General features: G+C 46.4%; 1 long non-coding RNA gene across 4 annotated transcripts in view; it reads right to left on the bottom strand.

Annotated features, from left to right (window-relative positions):
- Nucleotides 1-8,103: 8,103 nt before the first annotated feature.
- LOC144110298 (uncharacterized) overlaps nt 8,104-15,971 on the bottom strand; it is a 273,584-nt gene continuing 265,716 nt past the window's right edge. For 3 of the 4 annotated variants that reach the window (XR_013309789.1, XR_013309793.1, XR_013309792.1), the window contains 2 exons: nt 11,685-11,764; nt 8,104-8,181 (listed from right to left, as the gene is read on the bottom strand). This is a non-coding gene — a long non-coding RNA (uncharacterized LOC144110298). Of the gene's footprint in view, nt 8,182-11,684; nt 11,765-15,269; nt 15,312-15,971 lie in introns of those variants that run through there. The other variant, XR_013309791.1, reaches the window with a different exon arrangement.

The following is a 15,971-nucleotide window of genomic DNA, read 5'->3' as shown; positions in this document are numbered from 1 at the left end:
CATGACGCCGGGCAAAGACGACGAGAGGCGCACCACACGGGCCAAGGCCATAGCCCGGAAGCCGGAAGAGAACCCCAGGATCTTCTACTCTAGAACACAGTGACTCTGCAGTGGTGGTGGTTACGGCAAAAGACAGGCTAATCGTTAGCGCGTCGCTGTAGATAACAGACCCCGCAGTTGCCGATGAAGCGGCCGTGGCCCTTGCAAGACAGCCTACGGCAGCTTCCGCAGGTGGGTAATGTCCTCCGCGGCCCGAGCCATTCTGTCGAAATGCAAGTCTCCGGGGAGAGCCATAGAGCTCGTGTTGGTTCCGGCTCACTCGAAGGTAACAGGCAACATCATCGCCGACTATCATGCCCGAGAAATGTCAATCCGGGCCGAGCACGAGCCCGAAAAGCTACCGCATCCGGTTACGAGCTTGCGGCACGTTACCAGGATGTACCAAGAGGAAAGGTGCAGACTGCCAGAACTGCACCCGAAACTCACCAGGCAACAACAGACGATCCTGCGTCGAGCGCAGGCGGGATCGCTTGAGCATCCCATACTGTTGAACCGCATGCACCCTGTGGAACACGATATGCTCTGCTATTTTTGCAAAAGAAAAAAGGGCGCCCTGGCGCACGTCTTGGCAAAGTGCAGAGAACTCAAGACCCTCCTCCTCCTCTTCCTGCAAACACCACCAATCCCAACCTCTTGAGCGATGGGAGACCTTGTTATCCAGCCCCGCGCTACCGATTCAGCTTCCACTGACGGACAGGAGCCAGGAGCTGCTGGGAACATATGGGTCCCGTCACCAGGGAGCCACCCCGTCTGGTGCCTGCGTGCACCACCAATTTATTTCGGGCTCAATAAATGTTGATTCATCACTTTTAACGTGCACTGATATCGCACAGTACACGAGCCTCTAGCATTTCCCCTTCATCAAAATGTGACCATCGCGATCGGGATCGAATCACTCTGTAGCGGTCAAAGATTTCGTTTTCAAATACCTGAGCGTAACTTCTGGAACGCCGCAGGGAAGCTTAGTTGGTCTCTCACTGTTTTTTACTTAGATAATGATTTGCCTTATTTTGTCCTCAGTTCTGTCCATAATATTATTTGCGGATTACTGAACTGTGTTAGGGAGCCTGTCATCATGGTGATCTTTATGATTTTTTAGCGGCTATTGATCGATGGCATGTGGACTGTAGTATAAGATTAAACATCAAGAAAACATACTCCTACGTGTTAGAAGAAAAATATATTAGCTCATTCCATTGCTCTTTACAAGACTCCGATATTCAGTAAGTGTAGAGCAACAAGTAAATAGGATTGACACTGCCCAATAATTGGGCCTAGTCTGCGCGCATGTCACAAATTTGCTTATCAGTTTTTGCGACTTTGTTTCCTAAAGTCAAAAAATAGTCGCTCCTCGCCACACCCTTCCTTCCTCCCTTTCTTTTCCCGACTAAGCCGAGTATGCCTCTGTCGTTTGAGATTCACACAGAAAAACGAATTAGACTGTTTTCAAATCATTGAAAAAATAGGGGTCCGGCTTATTTTCGGCATATACTGCATGTTTCATTCTGCGACCGTGCTAATTGTTCGAAATATAATTTCGCTTATTTCCGTCCACCGCAGAATAAACTTAATTTTCTTCTTTTGGGAAATTCTCCCACAAGCGGAAAACATTCCATTACCAAATTTTGTTCATCTCTCCACCCCCAGGCACACACAACACACTGGGGGGCACAAGCTGCAGCCATGTTTGCCCGAAAATATTCGTTTAAATGGATACTGCATTAAATTTCAGGCTCTAAGTTTACACTGGAATAAAAGCTCGCGTTCCTAAGTCGACCGAAACCACATCGTTTTTTGATGGAAACCAGCGGAAAGCATTGTGTCCCCTCAATTTTTCTTCGAACTGGTGCAGCTGGCGGCGGCTCCCAGAACTACTGCTCCATGGAAGCTGTGACATCATGCGTTTCCCTACCTCCATGCCCGGCCGGCTCGGCCGCTTCGGCGTCACGGCGTGCGCCTGCTGCAGCTGCGTGGGCTATAAGCGCGACGTAGGGGACGCGCGGCGAGTTCCGCCTCTTGTGTCCGAATTCGTTTGAGCTCGAATTTGATCCACGTGGCTGCCAGACGAGGGAAGGGTGGGGATGTCAAAGCATTACTCCACTAGAGGTTGTAACAGTAGTGCGGCGGGGCAAGGGACACGCCTTGTCATGCTTTCCCAAAGGATGCTAAGCTCTGTAGAATGAATCCGTGTGGCGCAGCTATCCTGCGGGACAAAGCTTCTAGGTGCCAATTTTTTATCGCTGCAAATTAATCGACAGCGAGTAATATATAATTCTTTCTGTGTTGCGAATCATTATCATGCCACTGAAAAGACAGTGCCTCAAACCTCGTGCTTTGCCTTGAATAATGTCACGAATACTTGTGAAGGAGACCTCCTTGAAGACCTGGAGCCAGCCAGGAGGAAGCGGTTTTTGCTGTGTTGCTCGGTATAGCAGTAATGGTGGTTGGTTTGCGATAGCGCAAGCGCTACATCGTCGTCTTCCAGTTAAGCTTTGCGCCAGATCGCAATACTGGGTGGCAATATTCCCCACAAAGTGCAAAACCTAAAGCATGCCAGCCGCACTTTAGCGAAAAGAGGACCTAAACAACATGAAAATTACACCTAACTTGCAAAGAGTGCAGTTTACTGGAAAAAATGCGCACTCAGTAGCGTAAGTAATTGTGCGTACTTTCAAGGTTAAAAACTTGGCAGCATTTGTTACAGGTGTGTTTGCTTTGTCAAGAAACAGTTCCGAAGTATTTTCACTTGTTCCAATTTTTTCGCTGCTTCAAACAACCTGCGACAGGAAATCAACTGGCAAGGACGCCGAACAGAAATGCGCCGTATAAACACTCTCGTCTCCCTTATTCTCAATTTGCAGTGTATTCAGCAAACAAACCGCCCGCAGCAAATATATATGCTTGAACGGGTAGAAAAATAAATATATCGTATAATTGTGTTTCCATGCGAGCATGCACAATAATATGAAAAATGAGCGGAGAGGTTCTTCGCTCATTCACGAGACCATCCGAAAGTAAGAAATTCGGCAATTTACTAACAGGCCCCTTCACGTGAATCGCGCGCCTGTTCGCGGGAGTTATGCACGCAAGTCTGGCTGCGTAGTAACAGTGCTCCCGTCACAAAAATTGCGTGCTGCGTTGTCTATGCCTAAGCAATTAGTTGGCTGCTTTTATATGTCGAGCACTCACTTCGCTCGACATATGCTCCAAGCTCACTTTACTCGTCTGCGCTCGATGAGGCGTCGGGGTCGTAGCCGTGTCTCTAGTCTATGTTGATTTCGATATCTTAATCATCTGTTAGTTACTCCCACTATCGAGGGGTTAAATTTTGATCCGTTCCACGTTTTCATACCGCCAACTCTGAGCTTCCAGGCTCGACAGCTGAACCGACGCCAGCACAGTACGAAGGCAGGAGGCCGCCGCGAGATGTGTGACGTCACGCAGGCCTCCCGCCTGGGTGGGCAGCAACTGGAGCACGCGCACAAAACCTACAAAGTAGCGCCATCCGCGCAAAAACACAATAAATAAAGACTGGAAATTTAGATAATCGCACCTTCTGAATCCCATTTCGGCGACGTGACAGACACGACAGGTGTCTTCTGTCGTTTCCTCTCTCTTCGTGTCGTCTTTTATGTACATAACATGACATTTCTAATAAATAATAATAATATTATTATTGCTATTATAACTTCAGGCACCCGCATGTCTTTCACCAGAAGGCGAACTTTCTGTGTTTGAACATGTGACATTATTAAACTATACGGACTGAGTATGTGTGTGTTACATCGGTAAAGAAATCTGACATTCTGCACATAGCCGTACAATTTCCACGCACTCTGTAAAGACGTCCACACATACCGTATGCGGCCTGTATTATCTTCAGAGAGAGACTTGCGTATTTGCCATATGAAATCTCTAGGTTACATAAGGGCTTCCGTAACGACTGCATGGAACACGTTTCTTCTCCGAATGAGCGATACGAAAAATGAACTCCGACCGCATCTTTGCCGAACAGTTTCCCGAGGATTGACTTCTGGTGGGCTCTTTCGGAGTTTTTGCAGCGCATCTGGTGATTTCAAAATGCCAGGGAAATATCACTGCGTTTCGACGTTTACAGTTTTTCCATCTGTGCGAAAACATAATCTAAAATCATATTTATTAAGTTATGTAGTTGAAGCATTGAGTACAAATGAAGCGAATTCTCGCAACAGTCACCAAGTGCTCTCTCTTCATTGCGCGTATATTTGTCAGTAAATTTTCTTCAAATCATGTAATTCGTTTGTCGTTCATTGCATTCGGTTTCACTGTAAACATCGTATACAGGGCCGGTGCAGTTGTTGGTGACGAACTCGTCACAGCATCTATGATCTCCTTTCAGATCACCATCTCTAACCCACAGCATACAATACGTGAACAGCGTTCCATTTCTTTTCGGTTCCATAGATGAGCTGGTGGCATCTGAAAAAGAGTTCAACAAAAAGCATCACTTCTATATTATTATAAGCGGTATGAAAAAAACAACCAAAACATTTCTGGCCCAGGACATCACATTGTTTCAGGTACGTTACTCCTGTTTTGTTTGTCTCTTACTGATCGCAGTGAATTGAAGCCCTTTGTTATCCTTTCCATTTCCCACCTGTGCGTACAGTTCAGAGAAAGTAGTAGTAGTAGTAGTAAAAACATTTATTTTCACAGAAGGAAGAGTAAGGGAGTAGGGTGTGGGGGATAGATAGAAGTGGAGCTGCAGTGGTCGGTATTCCCTAGTCCAGGATCCCGTTGGCCTCCGCCGCTGCCTTGGCCCTCGTCACCAGCATAAGCTGTGTGCTCGGGTCGGAGTCAGCCAGGAGGGCCTCCCACTGCTCTAGACTAGGGCTATTTATCTTTGGTAGTAAAGGGCTTTTTTCACAGCCCCAGGTGGCGTGGTACGTTGTGGCGTAGCCCCCACACCACACGCACTCTTTCGCATATCTGTTCGGCCACATTTTATGATACATGGCTCTGCTTGGGTAGGTGTCTGTTTGTAGTCTTCTGAGCGTGGTGGCCTGCTCTCTGTTGAGGATATCCGCCGGAGCCGAGTACTTCTTGCGCGCTCCCAACAACGCCTTCATTGCCTCCCCGTACGATTCTGGCGTGCTGAAGGGTTCGACCGGCAAACCCGCCCTCCGGTTCGTGAACCCTCGGACAACGGTGTCTGCCATGAGATTTCCCTCAACCCCAGTGTCAGGGACCCAAATGATGGTGTGTTGAATGTGTGTGTTGTTTGATCCATGTCTGTGTTGGTTTTGTGCGAAGAGAATCCTCGCGGCTTTTTGGCCGATCCTGCCATCTCTGTATGCCCTCGCTGCAGCCTGAGAATCCGTCGCTATCCAGTAACTCAGTCCCTGCCGATGGGCTTCAGTCAGGACTAGAGCTATGGCGATCTCTTCCGCTGCTTGAGTTGTCCTTGTGCGCACTGATGCACCAGTAATTATCTTCCCATTGGCGTTCACTACTGCTACCGCCCTAGCGTTTTCCTTCGTTCTGTACTTGGACGCGTCAACATACAGAACCATCTGTTTCTTCTTTAGGAACCTGTCCAACTCCAATGATCTCGCCGCCCGTCTTCCTTCGTGGTTCTTCGGGTCCATGTTTCTGGGCACTGGTTTAACCAAGAAAGTGCTCCTAATTTGGCTGTCAATGTCTGTCTTGTCTTCGCCCTCGCCTTCTGCCGGGTATCCTAGCTTTAGCAGTAGTGCGCGGCCAGTGGCTGTTCTTTTAAGTCTTTCGAGTTGAAATCTGAGCATAGTTTCACTGTGCTCCTCATAGGTGCCGTACACACCCATGTTCATTAACTTTTCTGTCGAGGCGCAGGTCATGACGCCTAAGGCTTGCTTATACGCCTTTCTGATGCATGTTTCCATTTTGTTCTTTTCCCCTTTATTAGGTTGCAGGTACGGAAGCGCGTACGTCATCCTCGGTATGATGAGCGCAGAAGTGATCCGTAACGCATCTCGCTCCTTCACCCCTTTTCTCTTGTTCGTAATCCGGCTTAACATCCTGCATATCTGTTTCGTGGAGTGTTCCAAGAGCTGGATGGTATGGTCTCCTGTTACTCCTGTTTTGTTTGTCTCTTACTGATCGCAGTGAATTGAAGCCCTTTGTTATCCTTTCCATTTCCCACCTGTGCGTACAGTTCAGAGAAAATATTTATATAATGCTGCTGAATCGAATCCTCATACTTCACATGAAGTCTAAATGTTTAAATATCTCCTTACAGTCTTTTCTTCTAGTATTTGTGATTAGCTCATCTTCTCCAACACCAAGGGTTACTGACGTTCGTCAAAGGTGCCTGACGGATCGTTGCACATGCTGTATCTGCTGCGAGCGTAGTGTAGAAGCGGTACTTGAGGTCAGTGCAGGTGAAGCGCGCCGTGGCGCCGCCTGTAACCCGTAGAGCGCTCACATATCCAATATCTCGTTTTATTTTCTTTGTGGATTGCCGATTTGTATACTGAGGATCGCCGCAACACGGCATTGCATACCCAGCAAGTCTGGACAAAAGCATTTTTAAGCGGGAAACACTTTATGAAAAAGTTTTTTTCATATAAGATTTCACTATAACACTCAATATACCCGGAGATCACGAGACGCTAGTCTAACAATTTTTTTTTTTGCTATTTACGTTTTTGCTGTCGTCAAAAGCGTTCTCCACTGGTTTTCTATGGGAGTCTTAACTGTTAGATGCGAAAGATAGGAACACTTTGAAATAAAGGTTTTGCTACCCATTAGAAGACTGGACAATTAGCTTCAATATTTGTACAAGAGTACCTTTTGTCTGAGAAAGTTAGACCTGTAGCGAAGATTTGTATAGTGAGGATCGCCGCAACTCAGCCTTGGTTGTAGCGCCTGTGCACGCATGGCTGCGCATCCCACAGCTCCGTCATTTTGCCGCAGTGAGGACAGAGTTTGTTGCTGGTGTTTCAAACATTATTTCTTCTATGTTAACGTAATGTTCAGTTCAATTTATTGCATGAAAGTTCCCCATAGGGTGTATTACTTAAGGGGTGGGTTTTTATACAAAGGAAAGCATCTCGTTATAACTATTTATTGAACCAAATGGTAATTGAAAGAAATTGGCCTTTCGCTGTGCCAGTGCAGCGTCTTCCTTTCCTTTTACGACACTAAAACAATGTTTCCCCTGCCCCAAGCAGCACAAGTAACTGGCCCAACATTGGAACAATATTGGCAAAGCTGGCCCTACAAAGAACCAGGATGGGCCCATCCTGTTGCAATATTGGGCCGATGACCTGAGCTGCTTGGGGCTGCTTGGAGTTTCGTGTGAGTAATGATACCAAGCATAAATCGAGGAGCAGAAATTTGCAGGTTAAGATTATGAAAACAAATAAAAGGGGATAAATGTTGACTCTGAGGCAGCCGGAAAAGATGCTGTGTCAAGAAAAATATATAACAACTTCTCAGTCCCTGTCTCTTATGCGTCTCCCTCGGAATCAACTTTAGCTGTGAACGAACTAGCCGGAACCAAAGTACCACTTAAAAGATGATCGCTCTGCATGACCTCGTGATTTCCAAGAGAACGCAAACGTAGCAATAAAGAGAAGAAAATTACGTGGTTAGCTAACATTAGGAGGAATCGGACAAATGGTCTGCCATAGCTACCACAGAACAAGGGTAATCAGAGGTCAGCAGGAGAGTTCTCTGTCTTTCTATGAATGCAAATCTGCTGCTGTTGCTGCTGAGGATGACGATGCTGAGTTCTACGCAGTGTCAATTCATGCTCCTGCAGCCCGACAGGTTCAGATTGTGTCATTTATCCTCAACATGTAGCATTTAGTACATAGTGCAGCATACTCGCACTAATCATGCAGAAAATTTACAAGTGTATTACTGTTTTTCGGCCGTATGTGTACTGAATTTGTGAGAAATCAAGTACAAAAACTTCGCTTATAATATGTAAAACTGGGCTTATTCGTTGTTACTGCAAAGAGAAAAATGATAATAGGCAAATACAAGCACATGCAGTATTTAAAAAAACGACCGACTTACTTCCCAACAGGTACGTAACTTGAACCACACTGCAGTTCTGCTTCGTATAGAGGAATAGGTATGATGTGTTCACACGACCTAGTTATTAAAACAAAAGCATTAGCGCCCCAACTTGAAGAAAATCGATCTGCTGCTAGGAGCGTGCAGTGAATGGACGATTCTCCCGCATGCAGAACTGTAACCACCCTGCCACGCGGCGTCCTTTCTAATGCAGTTCAAATATTTCAAATATGAGCCCAGTTATATACAGGAAGATCGACAAAGTAACTGGTATGCTAAGATCACGCTCGCTTTATGCAATCCAATTGGTTTGTAGTTTTCTTGAGCTTATTTTTTACAGCGGGAGCTGTATATCGCAGCAACAGTGAAAACGCGCTGTCGTAGACCACCGCGCACGCCCCATTTCTGTACCCTCGCCCCTCTTGATTGCTTACTTCAGTCGTTTAAATTGGCATTGCCGTCATGTTAAATTAGAACAAAAATCATCTCAGTAGGACTTGTTCATTCTGAATAGATAAAATTGGAAGCATGAAACTTATCCTTCTACACCCCCCGATAGACCATCACCAATCACCAAGGCGTTGTATGCAAAATCCCCTGCTCGGCCTGCCCGTCCTTGTACATAGTGGAGATGAAGTTCGCGGAAAAACTGAGGCAACAAAATACAACATTTTGGGCGAGTTGGTTACCTACATTCATTATTACAGCGCAAAGACGGCACAGAACAAGAAGGGGACACAACAGCGCTGTGAAAGAGATCAGGAACACATGTAAAAGAGCCCTTTGTACTAGAAATAAAGTTCCATAATACAACATTTTGGGCGAGGGGACACAGCGCTGTTGTGTCCCCTTCTTGTTCTGTGCCGTCTTTGCGCTGTAATAATGAATGGAGGCAACAAAAAGCACACGTCCGACAAAGTAACCATCAACGCAGCACTGTGGCCGAATACTGCGAGCATGCGACCACCGAAATGACGTTGGCGGCGCTATTTTACTGAAAACCAAAGCTAACCCGCGCAGGAGGCTTCTACTCGAGTCGTGGCACATACAACAGACGCGAAGGAACGTTAATCGCTCCCTGGGGACATCTCCTTCTTCTTACATCCATGGTTTGCAGCCACTGGCCTGGGAGTCTTCCACACGAGTGCTCAAAATGCCAAGCTGCGCCTCAACCGTAGTCACACAACGAAGAAGGGACCGGTGTGTACCGAAACGTCATGTTTTCCTTTTACGTAGTATGAAAACATCGAGGAGGAGAACCAGTGCGACGCGTGATAATAGACCGTTGCTTTATTCTTTTCTGTCCGTGTCGGAGTCGTCACTACGAAACTGTAAAAGAAACAGTCGCCGCCGCCATTACGTGTAAGCATAAGAAGAACTGCAGGAAAGGCGTAGCCCATACTTTATACCGCCAGTAGATGGTAATAGCCGCACTGTGGCATCGGCCAAGTCTCATGGATCCTTGACTTGGACCAACTTTGTTCACCTCTGCTCATAGAGCTCGGAAACGAGCATTGTCTTCCTTGCTGGCTTCTCGGCCAGCGGAGGCGCCGCAATCAGCCGCTTTTCTCAGCAGTACAGCGCGCTCGGAGTCCCTTCCTTGTTTCCATGCTTGACGCTTCAAACCAACCGTCCTCTGTTTCTCGACCTTAAGTAACGCGTTAGTCAGCATCGCCACTTTGCTACCTTCGTATGCGGCTACATAAAGCTTTCGTTGACGACACAGGCGACCCTTTCTGTCTCTTCACTCTGTCGGCTCCATTAAAAAGTCAAAGAGGCAACTTTATTACCGCCGAGCATTTCGAAGCTGACAACAAACTGATTAAAGGTGTCAAAGACCACGATTTAACCTGTAGGAATCACTACGTGCTAATTACAACACCTAGTACCACGCGATTCTCTTTTATTATCCCGCGCTCTTATTTAAATTACCTGTAGAGCCGTTTGAAATTTTCGAACACTCAGGTTTTAAAAAAATCATATCGTTTTTACTATTGTAGGGCAGCCCTTGTTCGGTAACATCCTTCATGATAATGCACGCGCAAACCTTTTATGCTAAACTATAACTTCGCAGTGCGGAAATGTTTTTGCTATGTCGCTGAACTGCGGGTTGTGTCTTCACTCAGAGACCGCTGATCGTTATTTTGCTCTGCGCAATAATCCAATGTTCTTCTGAAACGCACTGCAGCGAACTGCTCAGACTGGCACGGAAATTGCGCTTTACTGTACCAGAGTTTTCTCTATAGAGGAAATCTGCATATTTCCCTGCTGGCTGTTTGTATTAGTGGACGAAATTGTTGGTGTGAAAGGTGAGGCAAGAACAGGAAACTTTTCCGATTTCGGTTCTACCGCTAATACGGGCCCCATTATTATGGACTGTGCTGTGAGGAAACTGAAATAGTTGTCAGTAAAGTAAGGAATTACTGGATATTATGCTTCGACCCACTGTGAATGGAAGTGGTAGCAACCAAAAGTCAAACACTTCGTGTTTGGCATAACTACGCTGCATTTGAGCGGTCATTGTTCTCCGTCTGTGCATGGCGCATCGGAAGCCATTCTGAGGCAGGCTGCTAGTAGACGTCACCCGGCCCACAGATGTGCCGGCAGGAGGCGATGCGCCGGCTCCTCGGTACATCGGTCACTTCAGACGCTTCGCTTGTCCGCGGCACATAAACGCGGACTACGCAGAAGCCGGCATCTTCAAATACCCCTGGGCGCTCTGCTCTTTCAGCGCTCCTTCTCAGCTTTCCTAGCTTTCTTCTCTTGTGCTCGTTCCTTACAGTGAGTCGAAAAAAATTTCGCGGTGGTTTAGGTCTCGTTAAACCTGGAGTGACGCGACAGCTACAGCTGGCCGAGTGGAACATGGTCACGTGATCAACCACATGACGAACCAGGTGATCAGCCACGGCGCCGCGCCGCCGGCAGCTACTCCTCACAACGTGACCAACCACGTCACAGCGTGGCGGCGCCGCCACGCTGAAGGCTCGAAATGCTACCGTCATGCAGCTATCGCTAGAAAATCAATCTGCACATGCGCCACCGCGGTGGCTCCACTGTTGATGGCGCTCGGCTACTGACGCAAAAGACGTGGGTTTGATCCTGCAAGGGGCAGTCGCATTTTGATGGTGGCGAAATTCTAGAGCCCCGTGTACTGTGCGATTTCAGTACACGTTAAAGAACCCCAAATGATAGGAATTTCCGGAGCCCTCCACTACGGCGTCCCTCAGAGTCCGAGCCTTTTTGGGACGTAAACCTCCATAAACCATAAACCAATCTGCACATGTTGTGTTCGGGATACATATGAACGCTATCCTCATCAGTTTAGAGCGGAAAGTTGAATGTTCGAACTACGCTAGAAGCGGGGTGCGCGCGGGCAGCCATGTCGTTTAAAAAACAATAAACTTTACGTCCACTCCAGCCTAATGTTCCCGATATGTCTTATTGCAACCTGTGACTCAAAGTGAACAGCCCAATACTTCTAGCCCTGTGGACATTCCTGCCTCTGGGCGGGCCCTTGATCCTACAATGGTAATTCGTGAAAAAAAGACTGAATCACTATAGGACCAGGTATTCGTTCTTACCTAAAGTCTCTGTAGTATTCATGAAGTTGTAGAGGCCTTCGCTGTCATTGTAGGCGGTCAGATTCTGGTAGCCAGTGATCCTACGAGGAACGCAGGGCTGAGTGGCACATGCCTAGCAGCACTTTATCCACTGCCGAGATTCAGATTACTTCTTCGTTGCAGTGGAGTTGAGCTTCCAATTCTTATGCCCCACTATTTTGCTTCACACACACTGGCATCCATCAACATCACACCTGGAGTTGACATGAACTAGACCGAACATAAAAACAATCCATCGGCATATAATCACCCTGCTCATCAGTACTGGGCCCTTTCCTCTTAGTCCGTTATACTGCGAGCTATTACTTGTTCAGATACTTAGTAGGTAAACCAGAAAGAAATAATCTTCCTATGTTTGGTTATAAAAAATCAAATAGCTGGCTTGTTAAAATCTGAGCAAACCTAAAGAAAAGAAAAGGCACAGTTATTGGCTAGTTGTACAGTGCAATCTTGGAAGTGTCACATATAACATTTCGACTAAACGTTTACTTAAGCCATTCTGTCGAAACTTGAAATTTAAATGTGGACACTGAAAGTTTTATTCCGTTCACTATTCTACAGGAATATTCGTGATTTCACGTAGTAATTCTCGCATCAATGGCCATGCTCTCATGTCAAGTAAAGTCACACACACACGTTCACCGGCAGCTTCTTTCTTTCTTTACCAGTGCAAAATCTCAAAAACGTTAACATACTGTTCTGTTTAAAGGTCCAGCCCTTCCAAAGGTATGACGGTTAGAAGGAACACGAGGTCTCTTTCTGTTTAATTCAGAGAGCTAAAAATGCAACCGACAAAACCAGAGAAACGCGCAAAATTTGGGGAAATAACCTAACAGCAAATATCACAAACGAGGGGCAACTACGCGGGGCCTGACTAATCGAAAGTGCACTCTTGAAGCTCAAATCTGTTGCAGAAATCATTTGCCAAGCGATTTTACCGTTTTGGAAAGAGACATAGGTTTCATTTTCCTTTAATTTGCCTGCTCCTGTACGAATGCAGTGAAATCCTAATACTACACCGTCACAACCGCTGCAGGTCAGACAAAACATTCTACTGCTGTCCGTACAATGCTTGAATATGTGTTTGTGTGGCCTGAACGAAAGGTGCAAGAACTGGCAGAAAACGAAGATCTTCCAAGAGGGCTGTCCGTTTTGGTATCAAAAAAGAAGATAGGATGCGTAGAAAGAAGCAAAGCAGGCGAACATTTCCATCGCTATATGTTAGAAATTAAAGTAGAAACCTTTGATTAAATTTCTGCACTGTATTTAGCATCATTTGACTTGTATATAAGAATTATTTAAAGCCATGCACCATCCAAAGTTTTGAAGAGATGAAGACAGCAATTTATAGCTTTGTGCACTTCCTCATAGAGGCCCCGCACACCGCTATATTCGTTCTTTCTATGATAATTCCATGAATATAATCATTTACCACCGCATGCTGCTAAACCTATGCCAAATGCTGCTTTTTTTCACGCATTTGTGCATGATTTCTTGTCTGTGTATATGCTGGTAATCCCCTTCTGTGATACCTGATGAGGATGCAGGTGCCAAATAAAAACAAAACGTGGGGAGAAGGGTGTGCTAAAAAGAGGGAGAAGAAATCCAATGTAGGTCCAGTATCGGTGTCCAAGTGAGGTTCTCCCGAACATTCACACGCAAACCTACATCCCTCTCCTTTACCTCGCACAGCTGCCTTCCCCATATTGCCAATCCCTCCCGCTCGATAACGGATTTTTGTGATGGGCATTCGTAATCAGCGAGCCAGAAACGATCATTGTCAGTAGCAAGGAATTCATAGCTGCAAGAAACTCATCATACATAGCAGTGGTAGCCCAGTGCAACATGACACCACGTCCGTGTCTGGGACGGCGTGTAGAGTACAGGAGGCAGTGCTCTGACAACGTTCCAAAGCGACTCAGGCTATGAGAGACGCCGTAGTGAAGGGATTCGGAAATTTAAACCACCTGAGGTTCTTTAACGTTGCAGATTAAATTGCGCAAAAGGAAACAGGCGAAAGGGGGTGCACCTTCCTTGGCCTGCCCCTTTGTGCTGTTTTTAGATTTCCGGAAAATGCCTGCACAGATTACAAGAGCCCGAAAACCATCCACTGAGACTGTGAATGTTTCGTTCATACCGCGTACCTGGAGGAGGAAGAAAGCTGTTCGGGCCAGCACAAAGGCCCAGCGAAGAAGGCCCGCTGGTGACCTCACGAGCCAGAGTACAGCCAAACACTCCATGAAGGAGGGGAAGGTTAAAGAGAATAAAATTATTAGGGCACTTAGGTCTTCTTACGTTTTTGAAGAAAGGAAAGGGAGCAGTAGCTCCAATATCTCGACATGTCGGTGGACACCTCAACCACGCCTTAAAATTCTTTGTTGAAAACTAAACATTTCGACAGATTTGCTTGTCTGGTTGGGTTTGAAAACATAATAAACTGCCCAACTCCAACCAAACATTTTAACTTCTACCCAACGTTTCGAAGCCGACTCGGCTCCTTCATCAGGGGTGACTGAGGGTAGTAGCTAGCGTCTTTAAGTATAGAGGGGGGGTCAAAGGAACGTCAGCTGTGACGCGAAAGGCGCTGGGGAGGGGGAGGGGTTTAGGCTGTTAGTCACGCTGGCGCACTGGAGGGAGGTGGTGAATGGCGACTTTTTTTCTTTGAGTTGAAGAGCGAACTCCCTGGGCATATATATACTGGGGGCAGGTTTCCTTTTGTGCGGTTGATATTGTTCGGGGTGGTTTGGATATGCCAGGATTCCAGAAGGAGCCTTTTGTGGTAATTTGTTTCGGTTCCGAGGATGCGGGTTTCTTCGAAGTTGATTCTATGGTCGGAGTCCTCGGAATGTGCGGCTACTGGATTGCGTTCTCTTGCTAATTTGCGGTTGTTGTTTTTATGTTGCCGAATTCTTTATTTGAAATTTTTGGTTTCGTCGATGTAGCTTGCGTCGCAGTCGGCGCATGAAATTTTGTAGACAATGCCTTGGGCTCTTTCTCTCGGCTTTCGGTCTTTGGGAACAGGTAGGCAAAGCGCAACAGTGTTTGTGGGATTGTGCGCAACCTGGAGACCCGATTTTTTCAGGATTCGAGCGATGGTCTCGCTGACACCTCCGACATATGGTAATGTGACGTATTTTGGTGGTGGCGTTGGTCTTTGTGCGTTGATTTGTTGACGAATGTTGTGTTTTTGGCGTCGAGCGGTTTTTTGAATAAAATCTTTTGGGTAGCCGTTCATGATGAGTTCTTTGAATATCGTGCGTTGTTATTTTTTCTGTCAAATTCTGTGCTCCAGTGTGTCTCCACTCTTCTGAACAGCGTCTTCGCCACTGATGCTTTATGGACTGTCGGGTGGTTCGAAGAGAAGTGGAGATACCGGCCTGAGTGGGTTGGTATGCGGTATACGGAGAATCGAAGGGTATTGCGGTTTCGGGACACGAGGACGTCCAAAAACGGCAGGGAGTTCTCTTGTTCCACCTCTAGCGTGAACCTCTAGCTTATGCCTATGTATCACGGAAGTTTCAAAACACGTCATAGTAATGTTCTTACCATGATGTTGTATTCCAGAGCCGTGCCAACTGCCTTAGTGTGTGTGTATCATTATCTTTGCTAACGGTAGTGCTGCTCATACAGGAAATGTTCACACGCATTGGAAAAGTTCTTTTGACCATATCAACTTGTGAACCCGTCTATAAGAACTGAAAAGAAGAATAAACATGAGACATATAGCCGTAAGTGCATAGTACAAAAAAGCACAAAAGTGGTATCAACAGCAGTTTTTGCCCGATAGTTATCTGAACCGTTTTACACAAAAAACGCGATACAAAACTATAGAACATGAATAATATGGCAACAAGTGGTTCACGTGAATAGCGAAGGGAAATGGTACCGCTAACAATGAAGCCCAGGCATTTTATCTGCATACCGGGTGTCCCAGGTGAGTGTAGTTAACTTTTTAAAAGACGGGAATGTTCTATCCCCAGTGAAACCAGCTGAACGGTTTTGTTATTTACATGGCCTGGTCATCTTTGCTTTTTTTTCTGTTCACAGGACGTAGAGTAGACCCCAGAGTATATGCGGCCGTATATCGCGGGGTCGGGGAAGGCGTTCCTTTGGAGTTGCCTCCACGCAGACTCTTGGGGTTTGGTTAGAGAAATATGTGCGGGGGGATATAGAAGACTACCTAAGCGGTAGTACATGATTATGTCATTAAATGTAACCATACGATCTCTCGCCGCCCGCAGGACGGGC

The sequence above is a fragment of the Amblyomma americanum genome, chromosome 11 (assembly GCF_052857255.1).
Source record: "Amblyomma americanum isolate KBUSLIRL-KWMA chromosome 11, ASM5285725v1, whole genome shotgun sequence".
Classification (NCBI taxonomy): Eukaryota; Metazoa; Arthropoda; class Arachnida; order Ixodida; family Ixodidae; genus Amblyomma; species Amblyomma americanum.
Note: the sequence above shows the minus strand (reverse complement) of the source record. Positions and strands in the feature narration are given on the sequence as shown.